The sequence below is a fragment of the Crocuta crocuta genome, unplaced genomic scaffold (genome assembly GCF_008692635.1).
Source record: "Crocuta crocuta isolate KB4526 unplaced genomic scaffold, BGI_CrCroc_1.0 scaffold70, whole genome shotgun sequence".
In the NCBI taxonomy this organism is placed as follows: domain Eukaryota; kingdom Metazoa; phylum Chordata; class Mammalia; order Carnivora; family Hyaenidae; genus Crocuta; species Crocuta crocuta.
This window is the reverse complement of record NW_027528417.1, coordinates 9,841,376-9,855,937: the sequence shown is the minus strand read 5'-3', so window position 1 is coordinate 9,855,937 and position 14,562 is coordinate 9,841,376. Positions and strand designations below refer to the sequence as shown.

General features: G+C 46.7%; 1 protein-coding gene across 1 annotated transcript in view; it reads right to left on the bottom strand.

The window, feature by feature from the left end:
• MB21D2 (Mab-21 domain containing 2) overlaps window positions 1-14,562 on the bottom strand; it is a 117,504-nt gene that overhangs the window by 101,262 nt on the left and 1,680 nt on the right. The gene's annotated exons all lie outside the window — the stretch shown is intronic.

Below are 14,562 nucleotides of genomic sequence, written 5' to 3'. Positions count from 1 at the left end.
GGGGACCGGGGGGGGGGAAAAAAAAAAAAAAAAAAAAAAAAAAAAAAAAAAGCACTGTGAGACAGGTCAGAGAAAGTGAGGGGGGAAGAGACAGAGGCAGTCACCAAGGGTGAGACAAAACCATTCTAGTCTGTCCCTTACGTGGAAAGCTGAGAAACTGGAGAAAACCGGCAAGAGTATGTTGTCATAGAAGCCACGGGAAGAGAGTTTACGGGAGAAAGGTCAACAACGTCAAGCTGGAAAAGGCATGACAAATCACAGCAGTATGCTCTGCTCTGTTCTGGTTTTCCCTTCAGGACTTTGATCATAATATGTGCATTTTCTTTTCGTTGTCCATCTGCTCCTAAGACTTTCGTCAACAACACGAAGGTTTGTTCCGCACTGTAAGTCTACTGCCTGGCAGAGGGCTTGTTGCTGAGGTCCTCCAAGATCACCAATGAAAAAAAAAATAGAGAATGGACGCACAAACGTATAAAAAGGAGTAGCTGCAGACAAAAGAAGCGGGAATAATCCCTAGAGCCTCAGCCAAAGCAGCCTGCAGAGGGAATGGGATCCAGGAGACAGGAGCAGGGGTCGGTTGGTCTTGAACGACAAAAATACTGAGTAAAATCGTTTCCCATCAGTCCTCTCTTCCCCAAGAATTAAATCTTATAAAATCCTTTCCCAGGGCGCCTTGGTGGCTCAGTCATTAAGCATTTGACTTCGGCTCAGGTCATGATCTCACTGTTTGTGAGTTCAAGTTCCACAACGGGTAAGCACGAGCCCCACATCGGATGAGCCCCATTTCTCTCTCTCTCTGCCTCTCTCTTTCTTTCTCTCTCTCCTTCTGCCCCTCCTGGGATATTCTCTCTCTCTCTCTCTCTCTCTCTCTCTTCCCCTAGCTCACTGGCACCTTCTCTCTCTCAAAAAAAAAAAAAAATCCTCTCCCATGAGTTGCTACATTGTGCAGATGGGTTCACCAATCTGGGATACTTCCATTGCCACGGAGAGTCCACTGTGGAAAACCATGAGTAAGTAGGTTGAGAATGAAGCTTCTGTAAGGATTCTAATTCCAACCTCCTATATCATGAGCACCAAAATCTCAAGAAGTTGTTTCATCCCCATGACTGACCTTTGCGGCACGATGTCAATGCTAAGGACAAGTCAGTGTACAAACCCCTGCCCTTACAAAGCAGGGAAACTGGGCAGGGTGATTTACTGGAACAAATAATCATTCACGTTTCAAAAACAGTCACAGCGCTGAAGAGGCAGATGCCTTGGGTCACATAAAATCCAATTCCATTTATAAATTTTGATTCCAAAGTAACTTTGTCGAGAGTACCTTTGGCCTCTGCCTTTCCCTGAAAAGAGCTCTGCTCCCCATTCTCCCCACAACGATAGACTACATTAACGATGTCCTAATTAAGTGCTCTAAATCTGGAACAAAACCCACTGGGGGGGGGGGTGGAATTGGAAGAGAGAGAGAGAGAGGAAAAAGCCTTCATAAAACTGCCCTAATTTACTTAGTATCAAGGGCCCAGTTGACCTTTATGCAGCTTTAAATCAATCACTCAGCTGGGACACACCTTCTTTCTTTCTAAACCAAGAGACTGTGGAGAAGATGCGATGTAATACAAACGACTTTCAATAAACATAAACCACAGGCCTCAAAGGAATGTTTGCCCTGACTGTTGCCAAGGAAGGGCCTAATGACGGAAGGACAAGACTCTGGACCAGGAACCGGAAGAACCATATGAGCCACTGGCTTGCAGGGTAACACAATCCCCATCTTATCCACCTTGCCCACCACACTCTGCCTCCCACCCTCCCCTCAGAGTTTGGCACCACCTCACGTTTAGATACCAGCAATCAACACAGAGCCTGGGAAAGCAAGGCTACTTGTGCTCTGGAGAGGTGCAAGGAGAGAAGGAGCCGGGTTCCTGGGTTGGAATGGGGCCCCCACGGCCAGCTTGTGCAAGTGACTTAACCTGCCCTGGGTTCCTTATCAGCAGAGTGGCAACAGAACGGGACCCTCATTGCAAGACTGCCGTGAGGATTAAAGGGGTTCATCATTATAAAGCACTTGGAACAATCCGTGTCCAGCAGCTGGGATAGATTTCCCAACCACCACCATTCAGACCTTGAGCAAGTCATTGTCCACCATGGGGTGAAACTTCCCCGCCAGTAAAATGCTGGGGTGGGTGAACTGATCTCAGGAAGGTCCCCACTGGCTTAACTTGTCTGTAATTCTCTGAATCCTATTACAACTCTCTAAATCCTCCTGAGGCTCTGAGCCCCCAGCCCGGCAGCGGGAGGGGCCGGTAGCTGGCGGTTCTCCTTTAGCTCCCAAGATGGCGTCCTCGCCCACAGAGCCCCTCCCAAGACAGGCTGGCCCAGAGTCCTCCCTAACTATACACACAGGGTGTGCAGAGATGAACGTGTTTACCGTGAGGCTCACAGCTGTGGAAATGGCACGGGTGTGAGAAAACGACACACTCCCCAGGAAAGACACTGGACGGGGAGAGACAAGGAACAATCAAAAGACAGAGGTAAACATGACAGACCAGAAATACTCTGTGCCCAGGAGGTTATTTATTCAGCATCCTTCCTCTAATAGCAATTAAGAGACCTTCAAACAACACAAGGCGGCTCTGGGGCAAGGGGATGCTCCCTGCCTCTCACTGCCTTGCCTCCCCTTCAAACCCAGGCAGACCCTTCCTCGGGAGCAAAGGCTACTGAGTGACCCGTCTCCGGGGCAAGCACCTTTCTCAGGAACCAGTCACCTGCTGGACACTTACCTGACCTCCACTCTGCCCAAAAGTAAAATCCGTGTTCAAGATGATTAAGGCCCCTCTCCTTTCTGGGTCTCCATTTCCACTTTGGTAAAACGGAGGAGGGAGGGACTCGGGCCAGCTAATTTCTAAGTTTCCTAGCATCATTAGTTAAAACTGTAATATTCCATCAGTGATTTCCATTTTGCAGGAGGAAAGTGTTTTCTGTTTGTTTAATGAAGTACAAAAGAAGGTTCTTAATGATTTGCTGCTCTCTGCCTGAAGCTAGATTTCTGGGGTTCCAATCCCGACTCCACCAGGAACTCTGTGACACTAGACAAATATTCAACCTCTCTGTACTTTGGAATGCTCATCAGGAAGTAAGAATGGGAAGAATAACCTTTCTTCATAGGGCTGTGGTTAGGACTGAGTTGACACAGATGAAGTATAAAGTGTTTAGAATCGTGCCTGGAACTGGGTAAAAAATTATTTCACTGTGATTATTATTTTCAAAGTTATACAGTGCTTCCACTCAAAGGGAAAATTTATTTGGGAGACAATATGCTGGATGGGACTAACACCAACACACACACACACACACACACACACACACACACACACACACAGAAGGTAGACTAGTCCAGATTCTGCTGCCAAACTAGCTATAGGCCATGGATGAACGACTGCCCCTCCCTGGGCCTCAGTTTCCAGAGCAGACAGCACATGCATTCCTCTGAAAGTATTCAGATCAGAGGTGCGACTCTGGCAGCCACGGTGTACTATCTGACCTCCAGTTTTAAAGCACATGATGTTCCTTTAATATTTGATTTTAGTCTCCATATTTAAAACTCGAGAGATTTCGGCCAAAAATCCACATCCATCATCGGGTGTCTTAAAACTTCCAAAGTCCGACCAGTCCCGGCTCCAACCCGGCGTTGGTTCTGGAAGCGTGGACTCTAGACCAGCAGCAGGTGCATCGCCCGGAAACTTAGCAGAAATGCCGATTCGCAGGCTGGATCCCGGACCTACTTTAGGAAAAGCTCTGGGAGCGGGGCCGGCAACCTGCTTCAACACGGGAGGCTCATAGCCCAGGAACGACGGGCCAGGCGGGCACTTAGCGGCAGTACCACCCCCACCACCTGAGATAAGAGGTGAGCGCGATCCATATGCCAGTGCATCACTGCTCTCTAGCATCCCTGATTCAGACACCAAGGACCAGCTGGTCCAAAGTCCCAGCGGCCCTGCCTGGAGGGACCACCCCTTCTCACGGCAGGGTTAGGGGTCCCTCGGGCACCGGGCACCATTAGGACTGCGTTGTTCCGAATCTGAAACAGAGCCTGTCTGCGAGCAGGCTGTGCACACCAAGGGCGCAGTTGAAAGAACAAACTGTTGAGTTTCCTTTATTAATCACGACCCAATCCGCACAAGCAGCTGCTATGAAGAACAGCTGTGGCTGCTAACAGGGTGATCTTGAAGCAGCCTAGAAAGTGCTTACAAGCTGAATACCGGTAACAGGCACGTGCAGCCTCCCAGTCGGTTGGCTGGGTTCCTCCTCCGGGCCCTCCAGGGCCTCCCTGGGGCAGAAACCCTAGCCCCCTCCACATCCTGAGACACAATGGGGTGGGGGCAGGGGAAAAGGTTTTCAGAAGTAGCATAATACAAAGAATCTGGGGGTGAGCTGCCGAGGCGCTGGGTCCTTCGGTCCCACCTGAACCATTTGATGGCTGTGGGTCACTTCTCTCGACCACGGGTTTCTTCCTACGTTAAAATAACCACCAAAAAACACCTACCTCTGAGGGCTGCTGTGAGCAGTCAAAATGAGATTGTGCATATGCAAGTATTTTGTAAACGGTGGAGGACTAGATACCAAGAAGGGCTTATTATTAGCCCTGAAGTTGGACCCATAAATCAACTCATATAGGACTCTCTGTTTCTAGCCCAGGGCTATCGGAGGTGAAATCAGAGAACCGCAAGACTACAAAGGGCCTTTTGAGAACCTGTAACCAACCTGTCTACACTGTAGACACTGTCTACCCCCTCCCCCTAATCCCTGAATACCCTGAGCAAGTGCCTAGCCAAAGGGCGGTCCGCCAGGAAAAAACCTCTCTACTTGCAGGAAGTTCCCTACATTCCAAGGCCCGAAGCCCATTCCTTCCACCTCAGACCTAAGGGAGACCATTCATTCCTCCTTGCAGAGGCCAAATCAGACTTGCTATAATTTAAGCAGCTTTGAAAACTGCTTTCAAATTTACCGCCACCTAAGGTCTCTGCGCGGGCTGTTCTGTTTACCTAGAATACTCCTTCAAAGCGTCTTCCTTTGGATGGTCGGCTCCTTCTTATCTTTCCATTTCTTCTTATCTTTCCAAGCAGACCTTTGTCTGTTTCACAAAGGTCTTCTCTACGACTCTTCATTCCATCCTACCCTCAGTCTTACCATCCTGTGCCTCTTCGAATAGCGCACATCCCTATTTATTTGCATGCTTAAATCTTGTTGAATTCCCCAGAGAACATTCGTCCCTCGGAGGCAGTGACCTCGCTTCTCTTACCACTCTGTGCACTTACATAGAAACAGCACTACGCTAATTAACACTAGTACATGGTCAGCACTCCCGCATCCATTGAATGAATTTATCAATGGATGTTTCCACCATTCAATACTCACTATAGATATTCAAACACTAGTTAGGAGAAACAAAAATCTCAACAAAACTTACACCACCTGCTATTGCTGACTTAACTCCCCAACAGTAATCATGTCTCCTTGTGTTCAGGAAAAAAAAAAAAAAAAAAAAAAAGACAAATTGAACAACAGCTCCCCGTGTTCGCTTTGTTCATAGCGACTCTGTACCTAGTTATCTGTCTCTTTATCTTGTGCAGAGGGCATTTATGAAAAGACACCTCAGTGGATAAATAATGCAAACAAACATAGCTATTTCCTAGAGACAGAGCCTCACATAACAGCATAATTACGAACGTCCTTAAACAGATCACTCAACTGGTAAGTATTCAGTCAGGTCCCTTGTGAACACTGTCACAGACCCTAGGAACCAGTTGGGCCGGGCCTAACAGTCAGACCTGGGGAATGCACGCCTATGGGGCACGTACTTACCCATTCGGATCTCAGCAAGCCTCTCTCGCTATATATCCTTGGCCCAAGGGAAGGGCAGAAAAGCCCAGAGAAGAATGAAAACTGCTACCCTTGCCCTTGTCTGGGAATACAGACTCACGCCAGCAGCGCACAGATGTCTAAAGGTAGAAACGTCCACGCGCTCTTTGCAGACCGTGTGCTGTAACAAAAGACGCTTGAGATCTGGGTTGAGTCCTGCTCTACAACTAAGTCACAACACCTTCCAGAGTCTCCAGACCCCAACCTGTAAATGAGGGCTCATACTTGCTACACACGCTTTCTCAAAGGACTGTTCAGAGAATGATAGTATACCACGTCAAATATGGGTATGTACTGTAATCTATAAAGCACCACACAATGGTAACTTATTATGGATGGCAAATAATGTCGTTTATCATAAAGAATTGCTAGAATCTGGATTCCAGAGTAGGCATTGGAGGTTGACTGCTAAGCAGAGGCAGCACCTTCCTGGGAAGGAGGACTTATGCCCTCTCTGCAATTTGTAAAGCCCCAAAGGCAGGCATGCAGGAGTTCGACCACTACCCTAGATGGCCATGGAGGTGCAGTCAGCGTCTACAGGAAAATGGACATTCCCACAACTCACTGTTGGATGCTTTTGTTCAATAAGCTACAGCAATCAGTTGGGACATTTCTTAAATTGCCCTGCAATCTGTCTTAAGGATACTCTTCTTGGATTCTAGAAAAAAACTCTCCTACTAAATCAAAAGACGAGATTGAGATTTTCTTGACTCCAGAAAAGATGACTGAGCATGGCTTTACAGAAGGGAAAATTCTTAGAGACAGTCTCCGAAAGCGCTCCCTCCTTATACTGAGGCTGAAATAAGAAGCTTCATACAGAAATCCAATCACTTAACACTCTGCGAGCGCCTACTGTTTACCTGACCCTACTGAGTGCTCCAAAGATAAATATGTCTTGGATTCTTTAACCTAGCATGGGGTAGAACGTGCTGAGGGCTATAAAAGGGGACCAAGTGTTAGAACACGGAGGCAAGGTAAATTGTTTTCTCCTTGGAGAGTTTTAGGAAAGCTTCATGAGTAAGGGGCATTGGAGCTGGAGCTAGAAGAGGTAAATGGAGCAAAGGTAAGGTGTCATTGCTTAGAAGCTGAGACTCTCAGGGCACCTGGGACGCTCAGTCAGTTAAGTGTCGGACTCTTGATTTTGGCTCAGGTCCTGATCTCAAGGTTCTTGAGATGGAGCCCCACGCCAGGCTCTGCACTAAGAGCATAGAGCCTGCTTGGGATTCTCTCTCATGATTCTCTCACTCTCTCCGTGTCCCTCTTCTTGCCCCTCCCCCATTTGCATGCAGGNTTTTTTAATGTTTTTTATTTATTCCTGAGAGAGACAATGTGAGCAGGGGAGGGTCAGAGAGAGAGGGAGACAGATTCTGAAACAGTCTCCAGGCTCTGAGCTGGCTGTCAGCACAGAGCCCGACGTGGGGCTCGAGCCCACAAATTGGGAGATCATGACCTGAGCCGAAGTCGGACGCTTAACCAATTGAGCCACCCGGGTGCCCCGGAAGCTGAGACTTTCAACTGTCTCTGTGACATAGATTATCTTGACAATCTGGTGAAGCCTATGGACCCCTGTAAAAAATAGTATACTTGCATGAAAATGATAAAATTACATAGGGCTTTAAAGAAAATCAATATATGTGTGTATATATACATCTTTTTTGAGAGAGAGAGAAAGCACGAGTGGGGAAGAGGGCCAGAGGGAGAGAGAGAACAGAGCAGGGCAGAGGGGCAGAGGGAAAGGGAGGGAGGGTGAGAGAAAGAGCACACACACACAGGAGGGTAGAGGGAGAAGGAGAATCCCAAGCAGGCTCCATGCGCAGTGTAGAGCTCGATGCTGGAGCTCGATATCACGACCCTGAGGTCATCAAGATCACGACTCAAGCCCAAATCAAGAGCTGGATGCTCAACCGACTGAGCCACCCCAGTACCCCTATAGAAAATCAATGTTAAAGCACAGATCTACATTTAAAAAGTAAATCTGTGATAGAGTACATGTGATTCTTATTAATGCATTAAATAAAACCTTGCAGCAAGTAGGAAACACCATAATTTCAAAGCAGCGATAAACAATTTTTTGAGATATCTGCAACAATTATAATGTGAAATGAACATATCTGATTTCTATTGACAAGAAAAGGAAAAAACATAGGTACTGCTTATACTACTATAATCTATTACCTACTTTCATAATGGAAGAAAACGCTATATATCAGTTAGAGATGAATGAAAATAAAGATGTAATTTTTTCCATTCAAGTTCAAAGATTCTGTTATGACTTCCATGGACCTAGATTAAGAAATATCATAGAGAAAACAGTCAAAGCAAAGGAAGGAAGTGAGAAACACGAGTAGTATTCTGTGATCACACCGAACACGCAAACACACAGATAGGAGATGGCAGTGAAAGGCAGGTAAAATCCTCACAAATCGTCAAAGTTAAAGGTTCAACGTCCCCAATTACTGAATCACAAAATGTGCTTTAAGGTCTCGAACAGTATCTCTTTCTGGAATGAAAGATGAATGAAAGAAACTAGGAGTACATTTGTCCACAGGTTTTAGTTTAGAACTTCATTTTCTTTTTCTTTTTTTTTTTTTGAAGGCTCTATTTATTTATTTATTTATTTTTATGCCTACCCAGTTTTTTATTTAGTTTTACTTTTCAAGGTATATTTAGCTTTATTGTTTTAAGAGCTGTTTTAGGCTTACAGTAAACTTCATTTTCTAAAGTGTGGTCGGGGCGTCTGGGTGGCTCAGTCGGTTAAGCACAGACTCTTGACTTTGGCTCAGGTCATGATCTCATGTTCGTGAGTTCAAGCCCTGCATCGGACTCTGCACTGATGGCACAAAGCGTGCTTGGGATTCTCTCTCTCTCTCTCTCTGCCCCTCTCCTGCTTGCTCTCTGTCAAAATAAAAAGAAAGCAAACATTTTTTTTAAAGTGTGGTAGATGACAGAATATGGATAAATTTACCAGAAGAAATCATGTATCCATAGGATACAAAACGAAGTGCATGTAAGCATGTGTGGGTATAAGCATGTGTAGAAACATAGATGTCTAAGGGGAAAAATGCATGTCAAAATATTAATAGTGATTTGAATTGGGGATGATTTTAGTTTATTCCTTGTATATTATATAATTGGGAAAGGAGTAAAAAGAGGTTCCAGAAAGGTTAGGAGACTTATTCAGGGAAACTCACACACTACACAGTACGAAACAGAGCCGGTACCAGATTCAGAAATGTCCTGCACAAAAGTTTTCAGATCTAGAACTGAAGGCACCTGAACACAGGAGATAGCTATAATTATTAGCCCCAGTTTACATATTCAGAAACTGAGGCTCAGAATCTAAGTGACTTACCCAAAGTCACACAGCAAATCACTGGAAGAGTCGGAGCCAGCACCCAGCTCTCCTCCCACTTCTGACCATTGAGTAGTGTCTTTGTCAAAAGCAAGGGTTTTGCAGCAGCCCGACCCCAGTGAAGTCCCAACTCCACCACTTCCTTCTTGGTGAACTTGGGAAGTTCCCAAATTTTCCCCCGTAGTTCTTGACGTCAAAGGGTTATGGTGGAGGGGCGCCTGGGTGGCTCTTCCGGTAAAGGGTCCGACTTCAGCTCAGGTCATGATCTCACAGTTCGTGGGTTTGAGCCCCGCGTCAGACTCTGTGCTGACAGCTCAGAGCCTGGAGCCTATTTCGGATTCTGTGTCTCCCCTTCTCTGCCCCTCCCCTGCTCATGCTGTCTCTCTCTCTCTCTCTCTCTCAGAAATAAATAAAACATGAAAAAAAAAGTTTAAAAAGGGTTATGGTGGAGATTCAATGATACAATGATGGGAAGCCCTATTACAACATCTCATGCAGAGTGAACACCCTAATCGTCTCTATCTCCAGGCCTCCCTGCCTCTGTCCCAAGTGGAAAGACTCCATCTCCAAGAACCAGGAGGCGATATCCACTCATTAGGCTCAGCAGCCTGGGTCTAGCCTCCACAGTCAAGCGGGATCATGTTCACTGTGCATAGGGGCAGCTCTGGTGGATGGGAAATGAGTGGCATCAGGCCTAACACAGGACAGGATGTCAGAGTGCTGATCAGACAGTTTAGGGATCTCCAGGGATTCTGATTCAATAGGTCTGAAAGGGGACCAAAGATTCCAAATTGTTTAAAAAAAAAAAAAAAAAAAAAGCTGCGGGAGACTCTAAAGAGCTAATATTCAATGACAAGTTCTCGGTTTAACAAGAGAGAATCCAATATTTCTGTGTAAACATAAGGGGTCCAGTCTAATCATGAGCAATGCATTAATCCAATGGCTAGCAGAACAAGGCATCATGGGAGGAACCAGAAATGATCAACAGTCCTAGGGCTCCTCTGTCAAGGATGAAGGTCCACAGTGCCCAGAACCATAGAGGGAGAACTGAAACCAACCCCAACGAGCGGCCAAAATAAATGGTGATCTCCCTGCTCTAGATGCATAACACTTTCAGCACCAGAGCAGACTTCAGATATGATCCTGACCATCACACAGATATAGCATATTAGTGACTAGAAGTGCAAGGGACTTACCGAGATTTGGAGGCCCACCAAGCAATGGCAGAATAAATTCCCGCAGCAAATACTGCTGGATAGATTCATTAGGAGAAAAATGACATTCAAACACTGGAAAGATGGGGCTTCAAAATGGGCTACTCTGAAGACGCGGAAAGTGCTTAAACCTACGCTAGATCCGGCAGCAACTCGGAAGCACTATGCTGTAGGATTCTCAGGCGGCTACAACGTATTTACGGACCTAAAAGGAGACAAGAGCCAGCAAACTACTTTCCTCGAGGTGGTGGGCAAAGGAGAAGAGTAAGGGGGTCTGCAAGGGCCCATATGAATTTCTCAAAGTCTCTGCTCACTACGCTACCCTCAAGACCCCACATCCTGTTTGGCAAGCAGTTCAACAACCAGTTAAGTATTTGTTAAAGGCACAAGCATGATAATATTTACCCTCACAAAGTTTTTGGAAGAAAATTACACAAATTAATGGATTCATGCAAAATAGTTAGCACAATGGCCAGAGCATGGTATGAACTTGAAAAATGGCAGGGCGTGTTAGAATTAATCATGCCTTCTATAGCCAGAACCTATATTCTCCTAGGCTGCCTCTGATTCTACTCCCTAGTTCTTTCTGACACCAACCTGCAGAAATAATTTCAGGTCAAGTTCACTAGATTTCTGAATAATGCCCATTTCTTTAAATAAATAATAAAATGCATAATAAGGAACGTATACATTCGTTTTCAGTTTACAAAGTGACTTCACACTCACATGCAATTCAGAAATGATACATTACTGTTATCCATGTTTAATAGATGAAAAATCTAAGACCAACCACCCCGCTATCAGAGAGGCAGGTTAAAACGGGGCCCAGAACTACAGATTTTAACGTTTTATTATAACGGCCATTATTTTGTCAACCAGAAATTCAAACAAGTGAGTTTATTATGGAATCAAATACCTGAACTCAGACTGTTCCAGAAATCAGCTCCGATGCTGTTTGGCTCACCCTAACTCCATAGCTGAAATCAGAAACAAAATCCTAAAAGAAGAGGTAGTCATTTTTTTTTAACGAAGCCTGTACTCTGCACTTAATGCGTTTATTCTTAATAGTTTCTCAAGCAGGAGAAGAGGAACATGTCTTATTAGAGGCAGGCTACTGTGAGTTTGAGCATCATCCGTACCACGTATTAGCCGTGAGAGCCTGGATGAGTCTTAACCCCAGGAAATTTCAATATCCTCATCTGTGTAATGGGAAAGCAATACCCACTCCTAGGACTGTGTGAAGTTCCTGGCACTGAGAAGGCAATCAGAGAGCTATTCTAGTAACTATGTCATTGTATCCGCCATATGGACCGTAGGGTAAGTGACCGCTCGGCTCCTTCCTGACTTCTATAGTTCCTGCATACCCCCTGTTCTGCATCTGTTCAATGGGGACACAACTAGTCTCCATCCCACCTCGCCAGGGAATGAAGATAACAAAAGAGCTGGCAGAGACATTATGCAAATACCAAATATTATTAAAACATTAATGAACTCTGGCAATTTCCCTGAATTTTGATAAATGGTGTTTATTATGCACCGCCAGCCTCTCACACAATCTGGGCTCTCAAATATTAACTAGATAATAACAGCAATCATTCTCCTAAAAGACCAAGGTGTAGAGAAATAAAGAGTGAGTCTAGATGAACCCAGCCAACATCTGCCTCAAAGGAATCAGAATCTCTGTACAAACGCAGAATGTCAGGACAGATCACAGAGACCACAATGACCACCGACTGCCTCAGACCAACCCCAGGGCCTATTAAGAGCCCTGCTTTAATGGGACAATGGACTTTCTTGGCGCTGACAGGTCACTGATTATGACAACTGCCTACCACCACTATACTCTTCTGCATAAAGTTGCCTCCAAACTAGACAGAACAAAAAGGGCCTGAGAAGGGGGCTATGGTCCAGACTAACAATCTTATAGACAGAGAGTGGCTGCTCCCTCCCAGCTGCCTAAAACCAGAGGTAATGTTATCCACAGCTCCATTAAAGGGGTTGGCACCAAATTCCTCTACTGTCTCATCCTGCGTGAGGGGATACTGTTTTTAAACTGCTGACAATCCGCAGGTATGGCCAGTTCAGACAGAAGCAGAACAAAGCCCAGAGGAGTCACCCCCTTTCCCCTGCCAAAAAACCCTCCCAGAAATAAGGGCCTGGTGCCACCCCGGTGACACCTTAACAAGCTGAGGGTCATTAAGACAGCTCATTTGCATATTCATGAAAGACTCAAGGCTGTGGCAAGTGAAACAAAGTGCACAGAAAGAGATTTTGTGTTTTAAGCCAAGCGAAAATCCGCTTTAGAAAAAGTAAATCCACATGGGGACCCTGGCTGTCGCCAAACCTTCACTTGTCTGAGAGCAGCCAGCACCTCATTAAAGGAAAGCAAGGAACTCACAAATGAATGCAGCACCACACACAGGCAAGCGCATTTTGCCATCTGCCTTCTAGTGTCCAGAGGGGCAAAAAGCTTACATGACACTCTCCTGAATTTTCTCTCCTGCAGGTGGAAATAGCAAATCCTCAGGGGGGCAAGAAAGCCTCCTCCTGCAAGGTCAACTGGATAAAAAGGAATAGAAGGGAATTTAGCTTACCTGTCAACACAATGCCTCTGGTGACATTAAACACATATATACTAAGCACCCCAGAATAATTTACCCTTCATATCTGGGTGAAGGCTTTGCTAAGTCAGTGTCTCAGCCATGGGTTAGCAGAGAAGCTCTAAATGAGCTGGGTATTTAAACTTACCCCTCCCCATACCCACCCATTTTCTGTTCCTTGACTGTCCTGAGTGATGGTGACCCAAGCACCTTTCTCAAGAAAACAACCTAGAGCATGAGACACGGAACTGATGCGGGGGCTGTAAGAACACAATCGCAGACTTCCATTATTTACGTCAAAGAGAAAGGCCATGGTTTAAGCAACCGAAATCACCGCCCTGAGCCTTCTCTGTGTATCCCCACCCTCCTGACAATCACTGTACTCTTTTCAGATCTGGAAGCTCACTCCCACCAGGTTAGGGAGTTACTGAAAAAAATGAAAAAAAAAAAAAAAGAAAAGAAAAGAAGTACATTTAATTCACCTAAACAGTTGAATGGTCGAGTGTCTCCTTAGGGAGTTTTTCAACCTCATACACAATTTAGGATCCGCTTGGGCAGCGTGAAGCAAAAGATAAAATCCAGTCCCAAGTTTCCACAGACTTTCTCCAACTTCCCAAAACATTACTATTACCCGNACCCTGCCCCCATGTGGACTTGGGCTTCTGGGAGGAAGAAAAAGAGGGAAGAAGGTACCCCATGATGGGACCAGCAACGACGGCCAGGCAGCTGACATCCAAGTAAATGGTAGCAGGAAGGCAAAAAGCCCTGTTTTCCTCGGGGGTCAAGGCCATTTCTCAGTAAAATTTTCCACGGCCTGGAAAACTGGCTGAGGACCTGTGGGGGGCACAGAGCCCCCGTTAGGGCAGCGCCACGCTCGAGTCTCAGTTCCGCGCGCCCCCAAGGGTGCCCTGCTGGGCCGCACGCCACGCGGGAGGGCAGCTCCCAACAGCGGACACCCCTGCTCTGCACCTCAGCACCAATAACTGGAACGACAGGGCACTTGGGCAGGGATCTGCTCTCCAGGTGCGCTTCGTTACTGTCCATTACCCACCATCCGGCAATCTGCTGAAGGACCTGTTAGGTGCCCGGCTTGAGGGTGGGAGTGGCGGCATGATTCTACCGCCCCCCCACCCCCCTCCCCGAGGTCTCCAGGATTCGAAACTAAGGGCGCCTGTCTGGGCCGGCGCACGGAAATTAACACAAAGAGGAGGGGGCTGGCGCTTCTTGGGGTCCGCGCTCAGAGCCTTGCCATCTTCGAGCCGGGAACGAGGGATTCCGAGCTGGGCGAGGGCTCCGGGGCAGCACAGGAAATGCCTCCGAGCGCTTCAAGGGGAAGTCGATTTGCAAATCAAAGTTGCAGGAACTCCGGGCGCCCAGCGTCCGCGAGCGGGCTCCTAGGGAACACCCAGCAAGTTTGGGCGCCGGGGGCTGGCGTGACAGCGCCGCGCCGTGGGGCCGGAGCAGCTCCCGGCCGCTCGGG